Source organism: Empidonax traillii, unplaced genomic scaffold, assembly GCF_003031625.1.
Source record: "Empidonax traillii isolate 1590-97213 ecotype Southwest subspecies unplaced genomic scaffold, ASM303162v1 scaffold340:size591717, whole genome shotgun sequence".
NCBI classification, from domain to species: domain Eukaryota; kingdom Metazoa; phylum Chordata; class Aves; order Passeriformes; family Tyrannidae; genus Empidonax; species Empidonax traillii.
Window position 1 is genome coordinate 418,919 of NW_020955533.1, and position 17,761 is coordinate 436,679.

Genomic DNA, 17,761 nt, shown 5'->3' on the forward strand with positions numbered 1-17,761 from the left:
GTACTTTTTTTCCCCCCTGCAAATTAAGGCCAGCTATTGCTAGCCTTAGTGTCCCTAGTTTTTTTCCTGCCAGTGTTGTCTTCCTGACAACTTCTGTTAAAGAACTACTGAAGAAAACAATATGGGCATACAAAAAAATGCCAGAATCAGGTATCTAGCTGATGAAAAGTTTAATTTTCTTTCTGCTCCTAAACAAAATGGAGTGAACTTTCTCATGCAGATGTAAACAAACAAACAAACAAACAAACCAACCCCCAAACATTTATTATTTTGCTATCAGGCAACAGAGTTCATTTGTACCTGTTTTCAGGACAAGCGAGAAACTGTCTCATGTCTTTACCACTCACGTGAGTAGTGTAACTATACCTAGGGGTACCACAGCACAGGACAGAAATTCAAGAAAATATGGTATACATTAGTGTTGGCATGCACAGTTAGTGAATTTTTCTCATCTAACAAAAAAAAAAGAAAGGGAAGATGACCCAGAGAAATTAACATTAGTCCCAAATAAAATCACGGGGAAATTAATACAAGATTCAAGTGATAGTCAGTGAAGGATGTAATCTACACCACCAAGAATTTTATGTAAAACATCCTTGAGGAGCTATGGTTTGTTTAATAGAGAAAACTGCAGGTATGCAGTGCTGTGTAATGTAATGTAGTATACACAGTATACACAGACCTTGCTGAGGTGCTCAGGTAATTTTTGCAGTGCGTTGAGATAAAAAATGGCTCACATAAATGAATTTGAATTGACAGACTGTTAGGCACAAATTTATTAAACAATCATGATTGAAATCCCATTTTTTCTAGAGGTTTTTTTTCATGGAAATATATGAGATCTGATACAACTCTGATACAACTGTTTTCACTTGTGATCCAGAAGTACTTTTAAGAACCCTGATGATCAAATTTTCATATGGCAAAGATGAGTAAAATGAAAACCCTGAGACAGACATGCAGACATAGAAAACGACAGAGACAATATAAGAAGCTGGGCCCAGACATGAAACTTTCATTTTGAGAGGTTTCAGTACAAAGCACTATAACTCATCACACAGACTACAGAACAAGCTTGGAAGATGACAAAATCTATCCTGGAGCAGCAACTCTGGGAAGGATCTGCTCCAATACCCAGAAATCACACCCTCAGCTCTCAGTGTCATAATGTCCCGCAGCAGAAACAACATACGACAATGACATTGAGCTAAGTATCACTAGTTCTTCTGCAAAAACTAAAAAAAAGATGCAGAAAAGAGTTTTCATAAAGACCTGAGAAACCAAGAATACACTTTGCAGATGAAAAGCTTGAGGGGAAAAATCTGTTTGGTGATTCTAAAAACGAAGACTGAAAGGTAATGTGATTACAATTTACAAGTAATTCCCTGGAGGGGAAACAAGAAAGTCCTGAAATGCTTTTTAATCTAGTGAGGAAAAGAGTAACTTGGATCACTTGATGGAAGCTGAAACCAAAGAAATTAAAACTAGTAGTAACACACAACAACATCTTGACAGTGATTAATTACAGAAGCACACTGCGAATGAAAGCAAACAAGTCTCTGAATGAAAGCAAACAAGTCTCCATGCCTGCATGTCCTAGTCCAGACTGGGTGCCCTTCAGGAGCATACATAGAAGTACCAGAGCATTAAGCTCAAACAGTGGTGAACTTCGTGGCATATCCTGAGTCATAGCCAAGGTAGCACAAGAAGAGCTCTTCTCACTGTCCAGACTCTGAGAAGAAGCCCAAGTTCAGCTCCAGGAGTAGGGACCATCCTTATGCCTGCTGTTGATGAACTGGGGCACAGTTTTTATTTTCCCCTCTGGCCTGGACCCTGCCCACAGTTCCCTGACAGCAGCAACCATTCAGGAAGAACTTTGGAGAGCAAAGCCACGGACCCATGCAGAGCAGGTCTGAGCATGTTTTCCCTGCCTGTGAGGTCTTCCTCCCCCTGGCACCAAAAAGGAGATAAAATCGGATGGTTGCTCACACTGAGTTCAGCCAGGCAACGCTCCCCCTGGGACCACAGTGGTTCAGGCCCCAGGGGACCTCAGAGCTGCCATTCAACCTCAAGGGCCTGGACACCTTTTTGCATACAGCTCCAGTGCTTCATAAACACAGAATAAAAGGCAGTGTCCCTTAGCCCCAGAAATTAAACAACACAGATGCAAGAGAAGCAAATTTATCGGCAAATGGAAACAAGCATTCCCATATTCCTGTAGCGTTCACATAGATTTGCTACAGATGACAATTAAAACAGCAAAACATCTAAGAAATCAAATATTTTAGAAGCATAAGGATAAACATTGCACAGGAAAAAAGGGTAAGCGTGATAGCTTAAACCCTGCTGCATTTCTCAAGGTGAGCAAGAGAGACTGGGCAGACAGACATAAAGGTCCCTGAAACAAAGCCAGCTGAGGCTGGGTCATTCATGGCATTCCTGTATGGTAAACAGGAGATCCTGGGTTCAGAGAGGGTAATCAGGCATTGGAACGGCCTACCCAGAGAGGTGGTGGATTCACCATCCCTGGAGGTTTTTAAAAAGAGAATGGATGTGGCCCTTAGTGCCATGCTATAGTAATTGGAGTTGGATCAGGGGTTGGACTTGATGATCTTGGAGGTCTTTTCCAACCCAATCTATTCTATGATTCTATGATTCTATGATTAATGATCCTGGCTTCTGGGAAGGTCTGGCATCTTGTGCAATGTTGCAACAGCCAGCCAGCTGGACAAGGATCAACTCTGAGAGCAACAGCAGCACGTGTTATAGATGGAAATGATTAATGCTGAGAGGAGGTTTGTGGATTAAAAGCACTTATATAAACCTGCTCTGCACTGTTTCTTATTTCTGCCCCTCCACCCTCTTGGCTAATACCTCCTTGGCAAGGTTTCCCTGCATTGTTCTCCAGGGGAAGGTGCAGGGGCTAGATCTGATCCTGACTAAAGAGTGTCTTAACAAAAATGTAGTAAGAGTCTCCAGAGTAAGCTTTCAGCCACGCTGACTCCTGGCCTGGCCCGGGCAGTAAGTCAGGGCAATCTCGGTTTGTTCTATCCTGTGACCACTAAGGGACCACTGACCAGCAGAGATTTGACATCTATATGAAACAGATTCCCATCCCACTCTTCTTCATCCTTCTAACACGCCTTCTCCCCAGAGTCCTACACTAATAGGGGTATGCTAGCAGTCCTCCAAAGGCCAACCTTGATGAATGTAAAGGACAAACAGAGGGATCAGGCATGAATGCATTTTGCTTTTTCAGGAATCCTGTCTGAGAGGCGGAAGGCAGCAATGGCCTCTCTCCTCTTCCACAGACTGGGAAAGCTGCCGTCTCAGAAACACCTAGCAGAGTTTTGCTTATGTTAACTCAATTTTTGCTCAGCAGTTCTTTGCTAATGCAACAATTCCTCCTGTCATGCCATGCATACTAGTGGGAATTTGTAGCCTCTATATACAAGCTGGAGAATAGGAAAAAAATACTCTTGCCACCTTATTCTATCGAAAAAGCCACTGAGAGATATGAAGCCAGCAGACTCTTTACCCTGGGAAGTGAGGATATTTGTAAATTCTTGTTTAATATCTATATCCTTTTGTTTCACAATGATTCAAGTTATGTACTTCAGGTACATAGAATAAATTCTGTTGGCAGTAGAAGAAAGCTGTTGTATTGTAAATAGGGTGCCACACAATGTCTCCCACACACCTAGCCTTCATCCATGTCAGTTAAGTTAGCAGGGGCAGCACTGTGCCATCTCTCCCCATCTGTGACAGCCACTTAGGGCAACCACGAAGCTGTCCATGCTCATTTCTGGGCCATGACGTGGGATGTGCAAAGACGCTGTATCCTCCTGGAGACAGCTGAACCCTGAACTCTTTGGTTCCCGATCTCCGCACTAGAACATCCCTTCCTCACACATATAATTACATATGACTTAGTGAGAGTCCCAAATGTGACTGATAGGTTAAGAACACTGATCTGTGATACAGGCACAAGTAATTTATGTTTTGTAATACCTGAACTTCTAAGCAGATGACAGATGTAATGGTATTAGTACTGACGTAATTTAATTTTGCCCCTCCATTGGAATTAGCGAGGTTCACCAATGCCACTCACTCCAAAGACAAATCCAGGCCTATGCCAAAACTGAAATATCAAGTAGATTTTAGGCCTTTCCACAAATGTCACATCAACATATTTTTCAAAATCTGAAGTACAAGAACCAGGCAACAATTACCCAGAGTGCCACTGTCTGCTGCAGGCAGAGAGCAGGAACGCTTACCAGCAGGGAGGTGACAAGCACCTTCAAGGGAAGCATCACCAAGCTCTGTAACACCACCCTTTTCTCAGAGACATACTGAGCATCCAGCTTTCCAGAAGAGAGACAAAACCTTGAGTTCCTGAAGAAAAGCTCTGCAGCTATGTTTACACGTGACATTTAAATAAAATCCACTGAGGTTCAATAAATGAAACCAGATGATCATGAACTTATTGAACATTTTCCTTTACTGTACACACAGGCTTGCACAATGTATTCCTTCCTGTTCCCAGTGTTACGATACAACAGCATGTGGTAACACAGATTTGCCTTCAAGTACTGTGAAAAGTAAACATCTGCCATTACCTGATTCCTGGTAATAGTGTACCACGTGGCTCTTCAAAGAGTGTCTTCAAAATAAACAAAAGCAGTTAGTAAATATAGGTGTCACTTACCAGTACAATACCCCAAAGGAGCTATTAGAAAGCATTTGGGGCATGAAACATGTATTTATGACTGTACAGTACCTAGCAGAAGAGAATTTTGAAACTTTAGGCTGAAAGTCTTATACACTGCCACCCCTCAATTAATAACATTATTAACACTAAGAATTAAAACACAAGCTGACCACGTTGTTATGGAATTGCTCTGTGCTGTTTGGATGTGCAGACACCACCTCTCCATCTCAGCACAGCAAGGCCAGGACCAGACAGCAAGGTGCAAAAAAGTTTGTCACCCCATCTTGATCCCAGGCAACTAGAGACTGGCTTAAGGCCTGAAGCCTGAAATTTAACATCTTTCCCAACCCATACTGTGACATTTACAATCACAGCTGGGGTTTTGCTGACTGCTTTACAGGGCGCATCCCACAGCCCAGCTGCTTCCACATCTCCATGGGGCTCCGGAGAGGTGAGGCCACACTGCTTTTCAAAGCAGGTAATCCAGCAGAAAACATCAGCCTGCAGTAGTGAAGGGCAGGACAGGAAACCTTCACACAAGGGCTTTCATGATGCAGCACAGGCAGGCAGCACAGTTAGTGCTGGACAGCCCCATAGTTGGATGTGCTCTCTAGATTTTCTCACAGCCCATTCCTGCCCTCCCTGTTGACCACCTGCATGGGTGAGTGGGGGGAGTTCCTTCATGTGTATGCTCCTGATGAGCAGAGCTGGCCTCAAGCCATGCACATACACGCTTCTGAACAGCAGCCAGTAACTGGGAATGGCAGAAAGGAAATGAGCCTAAAATTAATTACTAAAATAAATAGGATTTCTTCAAAGACAGAAAAGAAGAAAGCCTTGCTTGAGCAGGCATCAGGAAATACAAGTACATTGGTATTAGCACTGATCCTTACCTCCAATAATGACATTTCCAATAGCGTAACTACAAAAAGGATGGGAAGAAGAAAAACGAAGCAAGCACAAAGAAAGTGGATAAACAGAGTTACTAATCTAAAATCTTTTAAAAGCACAAGCCTGCCGTCTTAAGAAAAACAATGTCACTTCCATTTCTGTTTTGAAAATGAAAGCTGTACTGTACTACATAAACAATTTTAGTGCCAAAAGACAAAAAAGGTGCTGTTCTTCATTGAAAATTTGTACACCAGCCAAGGCAGGGATGCATCTATGTAGAAGAACAAGATTACCTATGTACTTCCTATCAAAACCATGTTAGCATCTCGTAACTTCAAACCAGAGTGTGCATCCCCATGCCCAAGTCTGCCTATGCATTTCTGTAACACCTAAGGGAGGGTGGCAGATCCCCCAGGCTCTGAGCCTTTCCAAACTGAGGCTGATTCCAGCTTTTGGAGACACTTGAGTTGACAGGGTAACTGAAAATAGTCATAGATCATCTACCTCTGTGGATCAGAGAAGGAGCAAAATAACAAAATTTGTGGATAAACTTAACAGAAGGGTGACAGAGAGGCCCAGGAAATGACAGTGTTTGTTCAGAAAGGCTATGAGTAAGAGGGGACAGAAACACTTTTGCTTTCCTTTCCCCACATGGCATTCCATCTCCTGAGAGGTTTACTTTCATCTGCTGACAGAAACCTGCATCCACAATTTCTCATGGGATCACCTTCCCTGAAGTCCTTCTGCTGTGCTTATACCTAAGAGATCTCTGCTGTTTTGTGTTTGTGCTACTCTGTTCTCACAGCAACTGGAAATTTCCTCACATGTAACAGGAGTTATTCCCCAGCAGGGGTGATTAATTTTTCATACACAAAAGATTCTGGTGTTTGGGGGCATTTATTTTTTGTGCTTATATGTTCTTGTGCTGATTTTCCTTCAAAATTATGGTTGAGAACATAATTCTGTCGTTTTTCTGGTGGAAAACCCAACCTATAGGGACAAACGTTATCTAAATCCTAGGCATTACACTGCCTTTTGAAATAATGCATCCATCATCGCCTGAAACACTTCTGAGGTGGATTCCCATTTCAGGATGAGGAAGCAATGAAGATATTTCCCCACCTTGAAACATCCACTCTAAGCAATGGATTCAAAAGCTCTACTCTTTCTGGATTGCCCAGGTGACACAGACACAGGCAGACCAAAGAAGCAGGCAGGTCATACAGACATTTGAAGGGTAGAGTGCAGGAAAATGCACACATAAACAGTATCTACACCTACTCCCAGTCTTGCCCTAGGTAGAAGCCTGGTACACACAGCCAAGAGTCCCCAGGCATGGGCCCCCAGGTGAGCAGCTTGATTTTAAAAATAGATGCCTAATGAATTACATAAATCTCTATTCCCATCCCCGTAACAGTTTGTACTTTTCTTTCCCCGTGGACAGTACACAAAAATACATTAATATTAATTTAAACCCCAGAGGTTATGGAAATTTTTCAGTAGAATAAAGCCTTACAGAGCACAAATTACACAGACTTTACAAACAGAAAACATTTCCACTACAGGTATGGAAAAAAATGGTTTATTAAAAACAACTTGTCATTTCCTGTTTAAAAACACCACCATCAATAAAATCAGTTCTTTACCCTGCTGCAAGCTCCCTTAGAGGCAGACTCCATCACTTTATGTTTGCCTTGGAGTTGTGTCTAAAACTAAAAAAAAAAAAAAAAAAAAAGATTAAAGAGTTACCTGGAGTAAAATAAACAAATTGCAGTATGAAGTACGGTGAGTATTTAAACATTGTAGGCTCCTTTGAAAAGTTTTCACTGTATTAGAAGAGTGGCAGGCAAGTCAGCTTCTCATTTTATTCCTCTGAATTGTCTAAGTATTTAAGGGTCATTTACTAGGAATAGTTTTCACTCAGGACCAAACAAGGAAATACCCATTAGTGGGAATTATAAGCACAGAACAAAATATCATTGTTGTTAATGAGAATACACTGAATCGTAAGTTAACCAGCAGCGACCATGAGTGTATTACAGCTAGTCTAATTTAATATACATATACTTGAAGATTGCAATATGCAGCTGTTTCTCAGCACCATAATTGCAGTGTTCTGCAGCACGTGCATTGCAATGATTGCTGCATTTTCTTTGAAGTGTTACCCCTACAGACATACACATTTTCCATAGTTTCACACAGTAGTAGAATTGAAGTCCATGGATACTTGACATTCTATATGTAATATGTCTATTTAAAAATAAATAAATAATTCATTTACTTACGAATTCTGTTCAATAGACATGGAATTGCGATTTATGTATGTGGAGGGAAGACTGCAATTTAAGTTCCCTTTAACCTATCAAATCAGTATATAAGGAACTTGATATAACACAAAGAGATGGTTAAAAATCATAACAGACTTCTTGTCATAGAAAAAGTCAAGCATTTCCAAAATAACTGAAGCTGAGCATCATGAACAAACTGCTGCTAAATGACTGAATCTTAATTAAAAAAAAAAAAAAGGCAAAATATATGTTTTTAAAATGAAAAGCAAGGAAAAGACTGATGCTACTATTCCACACATTTCAACTGATTAAGATCTCTCTCTTGGAAAACAACACGAGAGAAAAACAGATCCAGAAAGAAATGCCACTGACAAGACAGAGCACTGCATCAGCTAATGAGGTAAGTAGGAGCATCATGCCAGTGGTTTGAGCAGCAGGCTCTGCTTCAGAGAGGCTCTGTCTGGAAAGCTGATTTACCATTTATACTCGATAGGCAGCATTCCAATAGCTGGGTTAATCACATCATTCTTTGTTTCTCATATTTTCAGGATGCCACACAGGTTCAAAATGTAGTATAGTGACCAGTTGTTTGTGAAAGGGCTGCACACCTGAGCTGACAGGATACAAGACATTTGTTTCCATCTTTTCTAAACTGAATTCCAGCCCAGACGTTGTTGAGAACTGGGTATAATACTAAGAAATCTGTATTGTACTGACAAGACAATAGCCAGAATTGAGTTCTTTTAACAAACTGGAACCCAGTTTGGACCTGAGACATCAAATGCTCTCTCAGCAGATTTTCAATTGTGAAGCATTAAATGGCAAATTTTTATTGTAACTCTCCAGTTCGAGATAAAAATGAACTTGTTAGTTGAAACTGGAATTAGTGATACAAATGTATAAAGGGGGAGGAGAACAATAGTGGGCCCATAAACAGCATCTGTCTTCAGAAGGGAGACATAAAAAAGCTGAGAAAAAATAATGAATTTTATGGAGGTAATGAGAAAACAAGGATAATTAAAAACAAAACCAAAACTCTTTACCATTATGATACCCATATAATAGCTTCCCTTCAGGAAAATAAAGGAACTATCATCTATCTATGTATGGAGAAAGAAAGTTGCTTTTCTCTTGGCACTAGAAATAAGTGACAATTTTTTTTTTTAAATTAAGATGAGCACCAAAGAAATTTGACTTCAGATCACATAATGCTAGAAACATTCTAGTACCGTTGCTCTCTAGTCACTACAGAAATATTATGACAGCAATGCCCTGTATGGTATTTCTTTCCCAGCAGTTTCTTCCCCAGTTAGACTGGAAAGCCTAAGGACTTCCAAATAATCTGAGTCCTTGCAAAAGCATTAGTTGCAGTTTTGTATAAACTGTTTTTATTGAATCTATCAGTTGATTTCAGTTTTATTAATACTTTCCTACTCATGTTTTTAAGTGGAAACATCGCCTGGCCCATGCAGCAGTGTTCTGCTCATACTGCACTTCTCCAGCTCTTCCACTATCTGAGGTCCAAAACTCTTTAGCCACCTCAAAACTTCTCATCTAGTGATAAAACTGTATGTGGTGCAGAGATCAAGCTATTTCAAGAGCTAAAATGCAAATAACTACCAACAGTTACACCTTTCTTCCCGCCCATTAGGAATATTTTCCAATCTCCAATTCTCACATGTTTTTATCTGCAGTTGAAAAACACTTCTCAGGAAAAATACCGCACCATAGCCAAAGTTCTGGCAAACTGAATCAATTCCCTGGCCTTGTAGGCAGTGACATTCAGAACTGTACTGTGTCTCCAGCTGTGTCTCCAGATCTCCAGAAACCATTTCACCAGGAGAGATGCAGGTGACCTCATCCAACACGGTGCCACCTCCTAGTGAAAGACAGAAAGGCAGCTGTAAGCACAGGCTGCAGATATAACTACTCCTTTAGGGATACCAAAGATCCCATTTCCAGGCTGATCTAAAAACTCCCACTGTGATGTGCATGGAAATCTGCCAGTTCTTTAAGAGCAGGCGGCTTCTTGAGAGGTGACTGTGTGCCAAAGGCCCATTTTGGAGAACATATTACCATTGTACCTAAAGATTGCTTCACTTTCTTTTATACTCTGTTATTATTAGTAATACACTGAAGTTTTAAATACTGTGCACCCAAGGTCTCTGTTGGGGAGCAGAATGTTTGCAGATGAAATGGTTTAAGCCAAAACAGCTTCCTTTCCTGTGAGCCCCATCTGAACCACCAGCTGTGTCTGCCAGAGCAAGTGTTGCCTTAATTCCCTCTCGAGGCAGTAAGGTGAGGCTGGCAATTGCAGCAAGTATTTTTTAAAAAAAACCAAACACAACACTACATCCAACCAACAGCTCTGTGGAAGCAGTAAGTCCCATGTGCCTCTTACTTAATTAGCAAGCTGAGCCCTTTTGGAAGGTGGAGCTTTAAAATCAAGTGTTTCAGCTCTGTCTCTGTGTTGCCTATGACTTCACGCCAGGGCCCACCTGTGCTGCTGCTTCTTCACCTCCCCATCTTCTTTGAACTCACTGTACAGCAGATATTTGGAGCTGCCTTCCCTCCTTCCTTCCAGCCATCAATGCCATTAAGTCAAGTTTCTGCTGAAGGAGCTCTCAGAGACTCTGTCGTGCCCTTGATCTTTTCTATTGTGCTCATTTTTGCAACTGTTTGTATCACTGAAATGAAATGCCTCAGACCCACTTTCTGTAGGATCTTTCCAGGTTTCATCTTTGACTCTTTCCTTGCTTTCTTCATGATAAAACTGATTAGCAAGTCCCTAGAGGTCCCACCTGCCCCCAGCACTGTCTCTATACTGTTCCCTCACTTGGAGAAAAAAATACACTGCATTTGCCCTCTGAGAAACAAAACCACTCTGATTGTGGTGCACAGTTGAGAAGTATGTAATGTTATTTATTATTTCTAATTAAAGTCTTCAAGCCTGCCTCCTCCAAACAAACCACTAGAGCAAGCAGATGAACACTAAATTTAAATAGAACCCACTCTTCCTCTCTTGGAAGGATTTTATTGAGTTTCTCAGTATTGTGTCTACAACTCCATGCACAGAATTGAATACATAACATTTTCTTGGGCTGCTTTTCCTTTAAGGAATAACACAGGACTGAGGAAGTGTCTGAAGATTATGCAGCCCTTGTCACTGTCAATATTCAAATATTTTTTCATACTGTTTTCTTACCAACTCCTTCTGAGCTTCACAAACTGTTTGCACATAAGGATTACTAATGAAGTTCTGTCTTATTCTTCAGCCTCCCCCCAGCCCACAGTGCAAAATATAGCTGTACTTTGGATTTAGAAGACTGACTAATCACGCAACATAGCCGTCATTCATCTATGGAGAAGGCAGCACTTTGTGTCGCAGTTTCTACAAGAGCATTCCTGCCTTTTGCCCCTTTGCACAGCGCTGTTATCAAGACAGAAGGACTATTCTGTGGACAAGGAGACAATCAAGGCTTCTAAATCACAGAATCTCAGAATGGGAAAGGCCAGAAGGGACCACTGGTGGGGTCATTTGGTCCAGCCTCTCCGCTAGAGGAGTGCCCCCTAGAGCACATCGCCCAGGATGGCATCCAGATAGCTCCTGAGTATCTCCAGTGATGGAGAGACTCCACAACCTCTCTGGGCAATCTGTTCCAGTGGGCAATCACCCCCACAATAAATCACAGAGCCTTCAGTTCTAAGAAAAACATTAGGTTTCAATACCCTGCTATTTAGGAAGACTGCTTACCATTAAGAGGTAAAGGATGATTGACCTAGAACTTACAGTATGAATCTGGGAGCAAAGATGCACCTCTAAGAGCTGCCTTAATCTAAATTTTCATATCTTGGCAATGAGCAAATGCCCTAAAGTCCAAGGAAACTGATGATGACATATATCTCTTCCTGGAAAAACCTGGCTAACACAAATAACCTTTCACAGACCAGGTAGTTATATGTCCAGGCTATATTTTACACTCCCAAAATACTTGCTGTTAACATTCATCCTCTACTAACAATATCGGAGCATCATAAGACAGAAGAAAAGCCCTGCTACACCTTCACAAATGTACAGATTTCAAGGTTTAGGGTCTTTTTTCAAAAGCTTTTGTAGATAGACAGAAAGTTCCAAGATAGGAAATATTTGTCTGTGCATCTGTGTTTAAGAAGAGCACATCTGGAACAGAGAGAGGGAGAAAAATCTTGCAGAAAAGCAAACCTCTAATAGATTGGTTGCGTGTCAGAATCTGTCAGCGGTGTGACTCATTCTGTGCTCGTTTCTACTGTAACAAATTATTGCTTTTCTAGGCTGGAATTTTCTCTGTTGCTGTTTTGCTACAGCACTGCACGAAATAACCCAGCACCAAGCACCTCGCTGCAGGAGTGCCACATGCAGTTAATCATTAGCAATAGAATTTTGCCAAAGAATGGAGAAGGGTGGTCCAACGTACAAATAAAGAAATATTAAAAAAATAAACAACAGACAGCAGCAGGTGTATTAGAAACAAATGGCATGGCATAATTGCAGTATGCTATTTTACACTGAGGCATCAGCTTGAGTCCAGTCTGTTTTCGTCAATTTTATTGCCATCAAGCAGCCACTCATTTTCTTTTGTCTAAACATGGTAGTGACAACATTTGTTCTGAGACAGAAGATCCAGATTTTCAAGCACACAAGCACACCAGTCAGCAACTAAGGGCAGGAAAGGAAGCAGCTCTGTTCTCCTTCTCCTCCCAACAGACATTTCTCTTCAGCATTTATGTTCTTTACACTCAGGTTCACTACCTTCCTCTCTGTATGTCTCCTTTTTCCCATCCTCTGTGCATCCTTTTTCCCAGCCTTTGGACACGTGGTGCAAAATCTAAAAGTCAATCCTGAGTAGTAAGAATTATCATCAAATGCTGGAGTTTCCTGAAATTGCCTTGATCTCCAGGGTGGGTAAAAAGGGAAACTGGGAATGCACAGGTAGAGATTAAAAAAAAGAAGACTTCCAGTGTGAAAATAACAGACTGGAGGATGCTTCTTGCTGGACATTTCTACAGTTTTTCCAGACACTGGAGGAGAAAGAACTGGCTTCACCCCCACACTTTCCTTAGGACTTGCCATCAGGGTTTTGACTTGCTGAAAGAATAAATTAAAAACTCAGATTCAAAATCAAATGCATTCTCCACCTCAAGGCACACACCTTTTGTCTCCTTTAAAATGCTTTTTGAGGTAGTCCAAGGTGAGTGTGACAGGGAAGAGGCCTGCTCAAAGTCAAAGCTTATGCAAGAAATATAAATTCACTAATATGAAATTAGATATATTTGAGATATCAAAGTTAAATGACTGGGTTTAAAGCTGCTAAAAGAGAACATGCCTGTTTTCTTCCATTCTAGCAGATGTTGTTTTCCCTCTGAGTTACATAGTACAAGTGACAAAAGGATTACGACTTCTAATCAATAGTAATTTAAAAATCAAGAGCAGCCTCTTTCATGTGACTGTGCATAAGTACCAGACAGGCTGCAAAGACAAGAACTTCCTCCCAAGTAAAAGGACAAGCCAAGAAAATCTTACTAATCATGTCCACACTGACTTGTGTCCTGACACCACTAGAGATAAAAACTTGTGAAGTTTGATTTTTAACTGTCCACAAAAGAGCTGCTATTTAAAAACAGAGGTGAAACATTTCAGGTGTTAGCACAGTGAACCTGCATTCCTGGAAAAATAGTCGGACAAAAGGTTGTACCTGTCTGTAACCTGATTATTTGTAGTTCTGTGTGTCCACCAGCACATGACTTAAATCCTTGACTTGGAAACTCCCCAAGTTTCATCAAGCTCTTCAGCTGTACAAGACATTTCAGGCTGCACATGCACACGTGGCAAAGAAAGAATAACTAGGGAAGCAGGAGCAGCAGCAGTAGGGCAGGGATGAGCAGGCATTGTGATTCAGATGCACTGCCTTGCCTCACTGAGAGCCTGACTTGAAATTATTTGATACCATTTAATCACTACAATAACTGGAATATAAACAGCATACTACCATTTGGTGAATCACTTGTTCAAAAAACCTCAGATCTAAACAGATTTGTCTCTTCCTCAGCTCCTTGTCTGATGCCCCGAATGGTAAATCATGTTTAAGAAAAAAAAAACAGGCACATTGGTGCTACAAATCAGATAAGAGGGTTTTAGTGGGGCTTTTTAAAGTCCTTTTTAAGAAGAATCAATTCAAAACCACTACATAAATGATGCCATGTGAATAACATTCTTAGTAGGGTTTTTAAAGTATATTTGGACATGGGCCCTGAAAGATGATGCTGGTTTTCACGATAGTTCACAACAAGGTTAGACTCAGAAGTTGGTGGGGGGGGGATGGTGTCATTAATCTAAAATAATAGGAATGACAAATCTACAGACCAGAATTTGCTGGGCCTGGGGGGAGGCAAAAGGGGGAAGACAAGACTAAGATACTTCTATCCCTCTAATAACACACAGTTTTAAGACAGTTTCTTACTGCAAGGTAGAAATACTGAAAAGATCTTTTGAAAAGAGTATGTGGTGCCAAAAGTCACATGAAAAATCATAAGGAATTCCATTCAAATCTAAATCCCTCACAGGATAAGAGGGAATTTTGCCAAAATCTCACTCAGCGGGAAAAAACTAAGTTGCACCATGCTGTGTGTCTTGCACCTCTGCTTCGTGTCCGCAATGCAGGGGTGAGATGATGTTTTCCAATTGCACCACTTCAGCAGAAACCCCCATCAGAGCACCCCTGTTCCTGTGTTAAAGAGGTGAAATGTGATTCTACAGCTTAGGAAGGGAAACGCTTGGCCCTGACCTTGTGGTGGCATCCTAATAAAATGAGCATCATGCTGAGTGCTTTGTTATCCTGACACCTGATGTTCAGCCACCAACAGTTTCCCCATTCTTTTCATCAGAAAATGCATTGGAGGGTCAGTACTCAATCCCTAGCAGGTCAGTCTGCAAGCCAGGTTTTTTTCCAACTGACTCTGAAAATCAATCTCCCTCACCTCTTAGGCATATGCAATTTGTGGCAAATAGGGGACTGCTGGCATTTAAAATGAAAGTATTTCACAGCCTTTCCCTGCAATGTTGTTGTTTATTTGCATGGCACTGGAGATATGCCAGATGTTCTAAAAAGCCACCAAAAACTAATCTCCATTTCAGCTTTGTAAACAGCAGCCAATGCATTTACATTCTTTGTCAGGTTTGTTTCTCCAGTCTGGTATTTTAAAGCTCCTGGCCCAATCATGCCTAGGGCCTGAGGATGCCCTCCTAACATCAGCAAGAAACAATAACTGAAGCACCTGGGATTTCATGGTTATGTAATGACTGCGAAAGTGAGATCTGAAACAGGCTGCAGACCCGTCCAGAGCATTTACAGCCTCACAAAAAACTACAGAAATGATACCAGCAAGCTGGCTGAAAATCTGTACATGAGAGTCACAAATAATGATTTTCTTACAACCAATATCATTAAAAATGCCACTGGAAATACACCACTGTGTGAACCTGGGTGAATGGCAATAGGAAAGTGCTAGGTCCCTTTGTGCTTCAGCAAGTTTTTCTCAAGTGAGAGGTAAAGCCTTGTGTACCCACAAAAATTGTAGCAAGTTACTTTTGAAGGTAAATCTGATAAGCATCAGCAAAGTGAGAGGCAGAAATCTGAAGCCCAAAGGCAGAAATCTGAAGCAGCAGGAGGAAATTAGTTCTTTTAGGATTTTTGAATAGCAGAGTATTGTGCAAATTTGGATTCAAAAGCAATAGCAAGGTGACCCCAGTCCCCTTTGTGGAAAAAGAAAACCAGACTGACAAGCATGGAAATAAACTGCTTGTATTGCAATGAGAAATTAATTAAATCTGGACTCTGAGGTCTGCCTTTTAATTGTTCCTATAGTAAAAAATGGATTTTGCTTCTCTAGAGCCTTCTCACACCTTATTCTCACTTGGACCACTTTTTCCAAGATTCCCTCTTGGCTCTGCAAACCCAAACTCACTACACTGTGATTCTTAACGGGAATCATCAATACAGAAAGATAACTATGGAGAAGCCACTGCAATGCTGGTTTCCATTCTCTCTCTCTGTTGTTCTACTTCCCTTTAGACAGCCAAGCTGCCTACTTACTATGTAGCAATGTGCCCACAAAAATGGATAAGTTCATAACCATATAGTTTGGAAATTGCATGAATGAAAAATAAAAACAAGAAAAGGTAGATTTTTTTTTTTTAAATCAGCACATGTCCATTTTCTGTACATTATGTCTCTAAAGAGATTCCACAAGGCATCAGGGATGTGCAAGATTATGACCTGATAGTCAACACATCTTTGGCTCTGTAACTGAACACTGTAAGATCAGCAGAAAGACAAGGACAAAAGTTAACAGAGAAAACAGACTATTCCTCGACAAGAGTGTTTTGGAAACAGTGTGTGAAGAACCCTAAAGAACAAAAAAGTCTGCAAAGGATGCACTCCAACTCCCAACACTTGGGCACACAGTACCAGAGCTCAAACTGGATTCTTGCTGCCCCAATCAACAAACTCAGAGCTGATCTCTCCTCTAGTGCAGGTGTCATTGCAGTATGGACCTCAGTCTTGGGGTCAGCATGTGGCTGTGGCATGACCCCAGCCAGGGAAGATGGACACACATTAATCTTCAGATACCTCAACTGCAAACTGATAAGTGTGCAAATCAGTGATATCCATGTGAATGTTCATGTTTCAGTTTATTTAAAAAGAAAACTAAAGACTTTTCGCATTTTACTGAGCCCATTTTTTGCTTTCAATTTAAATTAAGAAGTTGGAGGAAAAAAACCTGCTGCTGCTCTTTTCCATCAGTAGAACCATAAATGGGATAATTTTTAAAAAAATCCTCATGGTAATGCTTCCTTTTTTTAAAAGCCAGCCATCTATCAACAGTATGGCTTGGTCATTTCAATAGAAATACCTGCATGACTCACGGGAGCCTGCAACCTCATTCTTTTACACCTTCCAGCTCAGTTGCCTTGATCTCGTCCTGTGTTTCTTAAAGTAATGAGAGCCATTCAACCCTGGTAAAAGATATAAAAAGCTTGGCAGGAGAAGGCAGAGGAAAAGAAACATCAAACTGTAGCAATTAGCTACAAATTAATTTCCGGTTCTTTATCTTCTTCTGCCATATTATGTCCATATTATTAAAGGGAGCCAGAGTAGCTTCAGAATTAGCAGTAATAACACCTCTCAGACCTGCAAGCACTTTGCAAGTACTGCAAAGTACTATTCCTGTTCTACAATGGGGTCATAAACTGAGCTGGAGTGATTTTCCTACCACAAGAGCATAAGCAATTGTAGAATTTGAATTAAAGTCTGTCCCTGTATCTTACATTACAGCCCTTGCTGTGCTGCAGTGTTGTGGGATCAGAACTTGTCCACTGATTTAATTTTCTAATCATAACTTTTCATGCCCATCACAGACACAAAAGGCAGAAGACACAGCCCTACACTGGCTGCACTGCTTCTGCAGGTAATGATGAAATGGTAAAGCAATACTTCTCACTTACCTCTATAAAGTATCTGCTTTTTTCACTTGAAAGAGTGAAGTCACATACTGTTCTTCCTTTCCTTCCATTTTGAGTTTCTGCGATGAGATAAAGTAAATCTCACTTTTAAGATAGCATCTTCTCTGGAAGTTACACCCCTGTCAGCCAGATGGAGGTGGAGCTGGTTACTAACCTGGAGGCAGAGCTGGCAAGGCACAGGTACATCATTTTAAGCAATGCCAAAATTCTTTGCCGTTGAGTAAACTCAAACTTTTTTTTCCACGACAGCACCTGTGTTTTGTGTAACGAGAGGCCTGGCAGGAACTCAGGCAATAGTTAACAAAGAGTTGA